Genomic DNA, 11,557 nt, shown 5'->3' with positions numbered 1-11,557 from the left:
TCAAGAACTCCCTTCTTCATAGGCGTCCCATTACTCACAGGATTCCTCTCAGAAGTGTACATGAACTGGTTATTAGCAACCATGTCAATGAGTTCTTGAGCTTCTGCATGCGTTTTCTTTAGGTCAATGGATCCACCTGCAGAAGTGTCCAGTGACATCTTTGATAGCTCAGATAAACCATCATAGAATATATACAGGATGGTCCATTGTGAAAGCATGTCAGAAGGACACTTTTTGGTCAACTGTTTGTATCTTTCCCAAGCTTCATAGAGGGATTCACCTTCTTTCTGTCTGAAGGTTTGAACATCAGCTCTAAGCTTGCTCAGCTTTTGAGGAGGAAAGTACTTGGCTAAGAAAGTCGTGACCAGCTTATCCCAAGAGTTCAGGCTGTCTTTGGGTTGAGAATCCAACCATAATCTAGCTCTGTCTCTTACAGCAAAAGGGAAAAGCATGAGCCTGTAGACTTCAGGATCTACTCCATTAGTCTTAACAGTATCACATATCTGCAAGAATTCAGTTAAGAACTGAAAAGGATCTTCAGATGGAAGTCCATGAAACTTGCAGTTCTGCTGCATCAGAGAAACTAATTGAGGTTTCAACTCAAAGTTGTTTGCTCCAATGGCAGGAATGGAGATGCTTCTTCCATGTAAATTGGAATTAGGTGCAGTAAAGTCACCAAGCATCTTCCTTACATTATTATTATTTTTGGCTGCCATCTCCTCTTTGATGACAAGTCATCCTAGCCTATTTTAACTAGTCTTTTCCTTTTGTTTTCATTAGAATTATGCACTTTCTTGAACCATAAGCAAGCTAATTGAGTAGATTTTTATGTTTCCCTTGATTGAATCAACCATGTATGAATTCATGCCATTTCATGAGGTTTTATGCTATAATTGTTGCATATTATGATAGAATGAGTATCTCATGATTATGAGCATAGCTTTGATGTGTTTGGTTGATTAATTATAGGTGAAGAAAGCTTGGAGAAAGGTTGAAGCAAGAAGGAATAGCTAGGAGTAAAGAGAAGACAATGGAATAAGTGAAATTGAACCAGGAAGCAAAAAGCTGGACCTAAAGTTAGCATTAAACTTTTGCACAAACTTTTGGTTGAAAAGTTAGCCCCAACGTTAGCCCCCTAACTTGGAGGCTAACGTTGGAACTTGAAAATCACTCCCTGGGTACCAAAAGTTTGCGCCAACGTTAGCCCCCTAACTTTGAGGCTAACGTTGGCACATGAGATTCACCCCTGGGTACCAAAAGTTTGCGCCAACGTTAGCCCCCTAACTTTGAGGCTAACGTTGGCATGAAGAAAACCTCCCTGGGCACCAAAAGTTTGTGCCAACGTTAGCCCCCTAACTTGGTGGCTAACGTTGGCACATGAAAATCACAAGGAGGAGCAAAAGTTTGCGCCAACGTTAGCCCCCTAACTTGGTGGCTAACGTTGGCGCCACAAGTACACAAAGTAAGGCCAACGTTAGGGCCAAAGTTAGAACCCTAACGTTGGCACCAACGTTCATATCAGCAAAGTGGTGTTAGCTGATATGAAAAGTTGGAGCAAAAGTTAGACCCCTAACTTTTGCTCCAACTTTTGGTCCAACTTTTGCAAAACTCAAACCCGGTTCACTTGGTTCACTTTGGTTCTTCTCCAAACTTCAAGAGCAATCAACCAAGGCCTCTTTCAACCCAATTCCACCAAGAGCAAAGGCCCAACTCAAGGCTTGAAGATCATTGGAAGAAAGTGCATAAATAGGATAGAATTCAAGTTCTTCGAGAAGCTTTTCTTTTGAATTTTCATAATAGTTTTCGGAGAGCTTTGGATATGGAGTGATCTTTAATTTCTTTGTCTTGGAGAAAGATAATTCACTTCTCTTCCTCTTCATTTTATTGCTTTCTATTTCAATTGCAATTGTCTTGGATCTTGGGTTGGAGAATTGAAGGAATTCTGTTTCAATCTCATCCTTGGATCTCTCTGCTTTGTTTACTGCAATTTAATTTCCGTTTCTATTACTTGCTTCTCATCTACTTTCCTTACAATTTACAATTCCCTTGCAATTGTTCTTGCTTGATCTAGGAAGGCATTGAGATCTAGACTTGGCTTTCTAGTCTCTGGGTCCTGAGATCTGATTTCCCATTTCAATTCTCTGTTTACTGCTTTATATGTTCATTTACTTTTCTGTTTCGGATTCGATTCAATCCCAATCCCCTTCTACTTCTCTGCTTGATGCAATTTACTTTTCCTTGTTTAAATTCTGCAAATCCAATCCCCAATTCCCTTTACAATTCCAGCCGTTTACATTTCTTGCACTTTAAGATTCCGCAATTTACATTTCTTGCATTCTAAGTTTCTGCTATTTAATTTCTTGTTCTTTAAGATTCAGCACTTTAATTCCCTGTTCTCTTTACTTCCATGCAATTTAATTACTTCAAAGTACAAAACACTCAACCAAATCTTGATTCGCTTGACTAAATCAACCACTAAACTAAAATTGCTCAATCCTTCAATCCCTGTGGGATCGACCTCACTCCCGTGAGTTTTTATTACTTGATACGACCCGGTACACTTGCCGGTTAGAATTGTGTGTTTTGGGAGAAATTTATTTTTCACCAAAATACTCATCAAGTTTTTGGCGCCGTTGCCGGGGATTGATTAGATTGACAATGATTAAGTGAAGTGGTGATCTAGATCAAGCATTTTCTCTTTATTTTTCTCTAATTTTCGACTAACCCACTAACTGTTTGATTTTTTGCTTAATCTAACTAACACTTCAATCTGGCAGTAAATTGAAGTGTCACTGGTTTTGTGCATTTCTCATGCTCTGCTTGTATGTCAGGTACAAGAAGAACCATACCCAATTTTCATGAACAAGACGAAAGAACTCTCAGGAGGTTAAGAAGAGCTGAAAGAGGGAAAAATATTGTTGGAGAAAAGGAATCAGACGAAGAATTCCAAGAGATGGAGGAACATTTAACCAATCCACCAGGTGGAGAAGACAACAACAATGACAACCCACCCCAGAGGAGAGTTTTGGCTTCCTATACCTTTGCAAATCCTAGACATTGTGGGAGCAGCATCTTGGCTCCAAATGTCAATGCTAACAATTTTGAACTCAAACCACAACTCATCACCTTGGTTCAGAACAATTGCTCTTTTGGTGGAGGACCACTTGAGGACCCACACCAACATTTATCCACTTTCTTGAGGATATGCAACACTGTCAAAACTAATGGAGTGCCCCCTGACAGTTACAAGCTGATGCTATTCCCATTTTATCTCAGGGACAAGGCCACTCAATGGTTAGAATCTTTTCCAAGGGACAGCATCAACAACTGGGATGATTTGGTAACCAAGTTTCTTGCCAAGTTTTACCCACCTCAGAGGATTATAAGGTTGAAGGCTGAGGTACAAACATTTACACAAATGGAGGCCGAACCCATCTATGAGGCATGGGAGAGGTACAAGGCTCTGATCAGGAAATGTCCCCCTGCCATGTTTAATGAGTGGGAAAAGCTTCAAAACTTCTATGAAGGCTTAACACTGAAATCCCAGGAAGCTTTGGATCATTCAGCTGGAGGTTCCTTGCAACTCATGAAAACTGCAGAAGAGGCTCAAGAACTCATTGATATGGTGTCCAACAACCAATATTTCTTTGCTCATCAAAGAGGCCACCAACCATCACAAAGGAGAGGAGTAATGGAGCTAGAAGGAGTGGATTCAATCCTGGCTCAAAACAAGATGATGCAGCAGCAAATTCAACAACAATTTGAGCAAATGGCCAAGAGGATTGATAGTCTCCAAGTTGCAGCAGTTAACACCAGCCAACCATCAACCACATGGGGACAAAGTGAAGAAACTCAAGAAGAAGAACAACAAGAGCAAGTACAGTATATGCACAACCAAGGACCAAATGAAGTGTATGGTGATACATACAATCCATCCTGGAAAAACCACCCAAACCTCAGATGGGGAGATAACCATACCCAAAACCAACAACCATGGCAGAGGAACTCAAACCAACATAACCCAAGAAGCAACCAAAATCACAACCAGCAGCAAACTAACCAAAACCCCTACAGAAAACCTCAAAACAACTACCCCAACCTCAACCAATACCAATCTAATAACCAACCCACCAACCAAAATGCCTACCATCCACCACCCACATCTGATAACCCACCTCAAGTATCACCTGAAGCCCAAAGAATCACTCACTTGGAGGCCATGATAGACAAAATGTTGAAACACCAGGAAATGGTAACCAAGAATCAGGAAGCCTCCCTGAAGAACCTAGAGAGACAAATGGGGCAACTCTCCAAGCAAGTATCTGTTGAGAGACCTTCAAACTCACTGTCCAGTGACACAATTCCAAATCCCAAGGAGGAATGCAAGGCAATACAATTAAGGAGTGGGAGAACATTGATAAGCAACAATGACACTACAAAGAAGCAAGCAGAGAACATCAAAGAACCAACGGAGGATGAGAATCAAACAAAGGCAGATGAGGCTAAGGAGCAAGTTGTGATGCCAAACAAAGGCACTGAGAAACTTAAAGAGAAGGACAACCAGCCACATAACTCAAAGGAAGTAGCTCAGGGACAGCAGCAAATAAGAAAGAGCATCACACCTCCACTGCCATATCCCCAGAGGTTTAACGAAGAGGTTAAAGACCAGCATTTTCACAAATTCCTTGAGATTTTTAAGAAGCTGGAAATCAATATTCCCTTGGCCGAAGCACTTGAGCAAATGCCTCTATATTCCAAGTTTCTGAAGGATCTTATCAACAAGAAAAGAAGTTGGCTTGAGAAGGAAACCGTATTACTCACCGAGGAATGCAGTGCTGTGATTCAACGGGGTATTCCACCAAAACTTAAGGATCCGGGAAGTTTTGTAGTCTCATGCACTATTGGCAAGATAATTCTCAACAAGGCTCTCTGTGACCTGGGTGCCAGCATTAATTTAATGCCTCTCTCAATGATGAGAAAACTTGCAATAGAAGAGCTTAAACCCACCAGGATGTCACTAGTCATGGCTGACAGATCAATCAAGACACCCAGTGGAATTGTGGAGAATCTGTTAGTGAAGGTTGGGGAGTTTATTTTCCCAGCAGATTTTGTAATTTTGGATACTGAAGAAGAAGGAAACGACTCAATCATTCTGGGAAGACCATTTCTACACACAGCAAGGGCCATCATTGATGTAGAAAAAGGAGAAATGATCTTCAAGGTCCATAATGAACAAATGGTCATAAATGTGTTCAAATCAATGCAACACGTTCCTGAGCAAGAGGATTACGTAAGAGTGGATATGATAGACAGTTTGGTGGAAGAAATGTTAGAAGAAAATTTTCAAGAGCAAGAAGGAAATCAAGGGGCAACAGAGGAACAAGTGACTGAGATCACTACTGGGCCAGATGAAAGACAAGACAAGAAGGAAGATGTACGAAAACAAGAACTGAAACCTTTACCAACCCATCTCAAATATGCATTCCTTGGCACATCGGAAAGCTTCCCAGTGATCATAAATTCATCCCTGACAAAGAAGGAAGAGGGAGAACTTCTTGATGTACTCAAAGCCCACAAAGATGCTTTGGGATGGACCATTAATGACCTGAAAGGTATCAGCCCTGCAGTATGTATGCATAAAATCCTCTTGGAAGACAATTCCAAACCAGTGGTTCAACCTCAAAGGAGACTAAATCCCACAATGAAGGAAGTTGTCCAAAAGGAAGTAATGAAGTTGTGGAATGCAGGGATAATCTTCCCAATATCTGACAGCCCATGGGTGAGCCCGGTTCAAGTTGTACCAAAAAAGGGAGGAATGACGGTCATCACTAATGAGAAGAATGAGTTGATTCCTACTAGAACAGTGACTGGATGGAGGATGTGCATAGACTATAGAAGGTTGAATGATGCGACCAGAAAGGATCACTTCCCTCTCCCGTTCATTGATCAAATGCTGGAAAGGTTGGCCGGCCATGCGTATTATTGCTTTTTGGATGGATATTCTGGGTATAATCAAATCGTGGTGGACCCCAAGGATCAAGAGAAGACTGCCTTTACATGTCCATTTGGAGTCTTTGCATACCGAAGGATGCCCTTTGGGCTTTGCAACGCCCCTGCCACATTTCAAAGGTGTATGCTATCCATCTTCTCTGATATGGTCGAAAAGTTTTTAGAGGTCTTCATGGATGACTTCTCTGTTTTTGGTGATAATTTCAATGCTTGCCTAAACCATTTAACCCTTGTCTTGAAACGGTGCCAAGAAACTAATTTGGTTTTAAACTGGGAGAAATGCCATTTCATGGTACCCGAAGGGATTGTTCTTGGCCATAAAGTTTCAAGAAAAGGGATAGAGGTTGATAAGGCAAAGGTTGAGATCATATAAAAACTCCCTCCACCAATTAATGTGAAATCTGTTAGAAGTTTCTTGGGGCATGCTGGATTTTATAGAAGGTTTATCAAGGACTTTTCAAAAATAGCCAAACCTTTGAGTAATCTGTTAATGCTTGATAACCCTTTTGTTTTTGATGAAAACTGCCAGCATGCCTTTGAAACTTTAAAAAATAAACTCACAACAGCACCAATCATCACACCTCCAGATTGGGAATTACCTTTTGAACTCATGTGTGATGCAAGTGACATTGCAATTGGTGCTGTACTTGGGCAAAAGAAGGGAAATTTGCATCATGTCATATATTATGCAAGTAAAGTGTTGAATGAGGCCCAAAGAAATTACACCACAACAGAAAAAGAGTTGCTAGCTGTAGTCTATGCATTTGATAAGTTTAGATCATATCTGATAGGATCCAAAGTTGTGGTTTACACTGATCATGCTGCACTTAAGTATTTGATGTCAAAGCAAGATGCTAAACCAAGACTCATCAGGTGGATACTGCTCCTACAAGAATTTGACATTGAGATAAGAGATAGGAAGGGCACTGAAAATCAGGTCGCTGATCATCTGTCAAGGCTACCACATGAAACAAGTCAAAAAGCATCCCAGCCCATAAATGAAAGCTTCCCAGATGAGCACCTTCTGCAGATCCAGCAAGCACCTTGGTTTGCTAACATAGCAAATTACAAAGTGGGAAGGAAGATACCGCAAGAGTTCTCTAAGCAACAAGTGAAGAAGTTGATCAACGAAGCAAGGAAATTTTCATGGGATGAACCCTTCTTATTCAAGAGATGCTCTGATGGAGTGATCAGAAGGTGTATTCCTGAAAGTGAAGTGAGGGACATCTTGTGGCATTATCATGGTTCAGCTTATGGTGGACACTTTGGCCCAGAAAAAACAGCCGCAAAAATACTGCAGAGTGGCTTCTATTGGCCAACTATCTTCAAGGATGCCAGAGAATATGTACACCAATGTAATGAATGCCAGAAAGCAGGAGGATTAACAAAAAGGAATGAGATGCCTCAAAACTTTATCTTAGAATTAGAATTGTTCGATCTATGGGGAATTGATTTCATGGGGCCTTTTCCTCCTTCCTATTCTTTTAGATACATCTTGGTAGCAGTGGAGTATGTCTCAAAGTGGGTGGAAGCCATAGCCACAACCACCTGTGATGCACAGATTGTCCTCCAATTCCTTAAAAAGCACATCTTCACTAGGTATGGAGTGCCCAAGGGTCTTGTTAGTGATGGGGGTAGTCACTTTTGCAACAAACAGATGGAGAAACTCCTCCACAAATATGGAGTAATTCACAAAGTAGCCACACCTTACCATCCTCAGACCAACGGCCAAGCTGAACTTGCAAATAGGGAATTAAAGAAGATCCTAGAGAAAACAGTGGGAAGCACAAGAAAAGATTGGGCTAGAAAGCTAGAAGATGCATTGTGGGCGTATAGGACAGCTTTTAAAACTCCTATTGGCAAGTCACCTTTTCAGCTATTGTATGGGAAATCCTGCCACCTCCCTGTAGAGCTGGAACACAGAGCTTTTAGAGCTTTTTGCCACGATTTAGGAAATTGCACGATCGGCAAAATTCCTTCCGGCAAGTGCACCGGTTATCGTCAAGTAAAAACTCACAATAGAGTGAGGTCGAATCCCACAAGGATTGGTTGAATGAGCAATTCGGATTAGAAGTGTGTCTAGTTGAGCGGAATCAAGACTTAGATGAGAATTGCGGAATGTAAAATTGGCGGGAAACGTAAATGACAAGAAATTGAAATGGCGGAATCTTAAATTGCATGAATTAAAGAGCAAAAGCTAAATTGCTGAAATTAAAAGGGAATGAGGGTGATTGCATGAATTGAGTTGCAGAATGTAAAGAGAAAGTGGAAATCAGAAATGGGGAATTCATTGGGTGTTAGGAGATATTGAGATCTCCGAATCAAAACATTTTTATTCCTTCCTCAACCAATGCATTCATTGAATTTTGCTTGGCAATCTTATATGATTGGATCCCAATCCCTTGGCTCACCAATTCTCTCTAAAAACGAACAAATTCCCAATCCCTTGGTTTAAATGTTCATAAGAAGAAATGATGCTCGATCACTGATTATACCACACAGTTTCATGAACCACAATTTGGTAGGATTACATGTCACAATATCCATCCAAACCCCAATCCAATTCACTGTGAGAAAGCTTCTCTAGCATGAATCCTCCATTCCTTTCCCAAGGTTCCGAAGGATTCCAATTATGGGTAGTTTCTTTCCCAAGACAACTACCCAATGGAATTAGATCGAGAAGCTTTCTAACAAAATTCAAGAGAAAAGATTGAAGAAGAAGATAAAACTATTATTGATTCATTGAATTACAATAGAGCTCCCTAACCCAATGAAAGGGGTTTAGTGAGTCATAGCTCTGAATTCAATTACAAAGGTATGAAAACTAGCAAAAAATGAAAAGGTCCCCCCAAGTCCTTCCTAACTTAAATTCTATCCTATTTATACACTTTCTATATTGAGCTTCTGTTGTGTTTCTTGGGCTTTGAGGCCTCTCCCTGCTTTCCTTTTGCTTTGGGTTTATGATCCATAATCTTGATGAGGCTGCTGATCCACATTCTGTAACATTCATTGAGCCAACTTAGTGATAATCAAGTAATGACCCATGACTCAACAAATTGAAAATCCAGACTCATCAATCCTTCAGGCCCAATCCCATAAACCATGATATTCAATTGGGTTTCATACCAGAGTAAGTTTAAGTTAATGTTTGTGCTCAAAAGCTAACTTAAACTGCAATATTTTTGGCCCAGAAACCTTTTCCAATAGTGGCGTTTAAGTTGCAGTTTAAGCTTAAACTGTAGCTTAAACGCCAGACACTTCCAGTGATGCCTTTTGTGGAAGCACGTTTAAGCTTCAGTTTTAGGTTAAACTGAAGCTTAAACGTAGAAATGGAAGAAGGCAGCCCTGGAGGGTCACTTAGTCGAACACGTTTAAGTTTCAGTTTAAGGTTAAACTGAAGCTTAAACGTGGAGATAGGAAAGGCAGCCCTGGAGGTCGAACACGTTTAAGCTCCAGTTTAAGGTTAAACTGGAGCTTAAACGTGGAAGAGGAGAAAGGTAGCCCTGGAGGTGTCGAACACGTTTAAGCTCCAGTTTAAGGTTAAAGTGGAGCTTAAACGTGGAAATGGAGAGAGCAACCCTGGAGGAGAAAACTTGGTCGAACACGTTTAAGCTCCAGTTTAAGGTTAAACTGGAGCTTAAACGTGGAATGCTCCTGGTGCCTTTCTTCCTTCTGGCGTTTAACCTCCAGTTTAAGGTTAAACTGGAGGTTAAACGTGAAAATGCTTCTTTGGTGAGAGTTTGTGTCGAACACGTTTAAGCTCCAGTTTGAGGTTAAACTGGAGCTTAAACGTGGAATTGCTCCCATGGTGAATTTCCCACTTCTGGCGTTTAACCTCCAGTTTAAGGTTAAACTGGAGGTTAAACGTGGAAATGCTTCTTTGGTGAGACTTTCATTCTGGCGTTTAACCTCCAGTTTAAGGTTAAACTGGAGGTTAAACTTCAGTTCCAGCATTTCTTAGCCTTCAAGATTCTGGCGTTTAAGCTCCAGTTTAAGCTTAAACTGGAACTTAAACTCCACATGTGATATTCAAGCTTCCTTTATTGGTTTTGTTGCCTCCTTGCCTAGCCTCTTCTTCCCTGAAATCATCCAAACAATTGCATCAAAGTCTTGCAAAATTTCATGAGAGATCTTCCATTCATAGCATTCAAGTAATATAACTAAAAACTCATGGAATTTGCATCAAAATCATACTGTTTGGATGGTTCATTGCTTTGTTATTCATTTAACCATTCTTGGTTACTTTAAGCTCAAGAAAGTGCATAAAACAACTAAAACTAACAGAAAAATGCTAGTGAAACTAGCCTAAGATGCCTTGGCATCACAACACCAAACTTAATACTTGCTTGTCCCTAAGCAAGTCCTGAGTTATTTGAGAAGAAAGTATGAAACAGAAAGCAAATAAATTGGCTACATTAGTAAGCACTTGAAGTTCATCAGAAGGGTTTTATGCAGAAAGTTGCAGTATCACTTTTTCATTCTTATCAGGTAAGATTATCACTTTTTCATTGCATCCATCAAACACTGCTATGGCCTCTTGTTACTCTTATGTCCTTGGCACTTTTCTCTTCTTTGTTTTTCTTTTCTTTTTCTTAGAGCTCCTTTGCTCCTTGTTTGCTTAGTGTCATGTGTTGCACAAGCCTTTGGCATTTTCTTTTTCTTATCACTGCACTACACATATCCACTCCAGGCATTTTAGTTCACATTTCTTCTTGAGACATTGGTGCCCAGCACCTCTTTGTGTGACTAAATGTTTTGTATTTAGGTTGCTCTTGATAATGGACTTTTGGTTGATAATCCCGGGTTAGTTAACCCAAGTTACCGAGTGTTGAAACACTCCTCAGATCCTATTCATCCAAGCATATCCTAAATACATAAACACCACAGGCATTTGTCTCAGAAGTTCAAACTATTGGTGCCTAGCTTATTTTCTCAATTTTTTTGCTTTTTGGTTGCCCTTTTTCAGTGGCTTTTTCTTCTTCTTTTTCTTTCTTTTTCATGGCCAAAGACATTTATTCATCAAGATCCATAGACAGTTTTCAATTTCTACACAAAAAATGATAATTCTACACTATATTTCCAGTGATCTGACTTAAACAATCAAGCATGCATACCACCACTTAATTCTACTTGATTTGTCACTAATTGAGCCAAGTTACTTTTGTTCAAACTTTTCTTTTATTTTTGGAAACAGAACAAGCATGGCAAGCACTTGTTTAAGAAGGTGAAGTTATATCCAAACATCTAGGCATTCACTTTATTCAAAGCAATAAACAGACAAACATACTAGAGACTTTCATTCCAGAAAGATTCAACAATTACAGTTTAAATCAGAACAAGCATGCTTTTGTTTGCCCTTTTTAAAGAATTGTCAAGGAACAATACCACCTTGTGAAATTCCTTGTTTTCTCTTTGTTGCCAGGAAACAATTTGATTTCTCCTTCTTCTCCTAGTTGTTGTTTCATGCTCTTTCTAAGATCCTTGTTTCCTTTCCTGCAAGAGTGATGAAGTTGCTTGCTTCTCAAGCACTTGAGTGGTTAGCTCAACT

At 40.1% G+C, this 11,557-nt stretch overlaps 1 non-coding gene across 1 annotated transcript; it reads left to right on the top strand.

Moving 5' to 3' along the window:
- Positions 1–212: 212 nt before the first annotated feature.
- On the top strand, positions 213–320 carry LOC148545788 (small nucleolar RNA R71). The gene has a single exon (XR_015900733.1). It is a non-coding gene; the product is annotated as a small nucleolar RNA R71 (small nucleolar RNA).
- The last annotated feature ends 11,237 nt before the right edge of the window (positions 321–11,557 follow it).

This window comes from Arachis ipaensis, chromosome B9 (assembly GCF_059453495.1).
Source record: "Arachis ipaensis isolate K30076 ecotype BB chromosome B9, ASM5945349v1, whole genome shotgun sequence".
In the NCBI taxonomy this organism is placed as follows: domain Eukaryota; kingdom Viridiplantae; phylum Streptophyta; class Magnoliopsida; order Fabales; family Fabaceae; genus Arachis; species Arachis ipaensis.
This window is presented reverse-complemented; position numbering and strand designations above follow the sequence as displayed.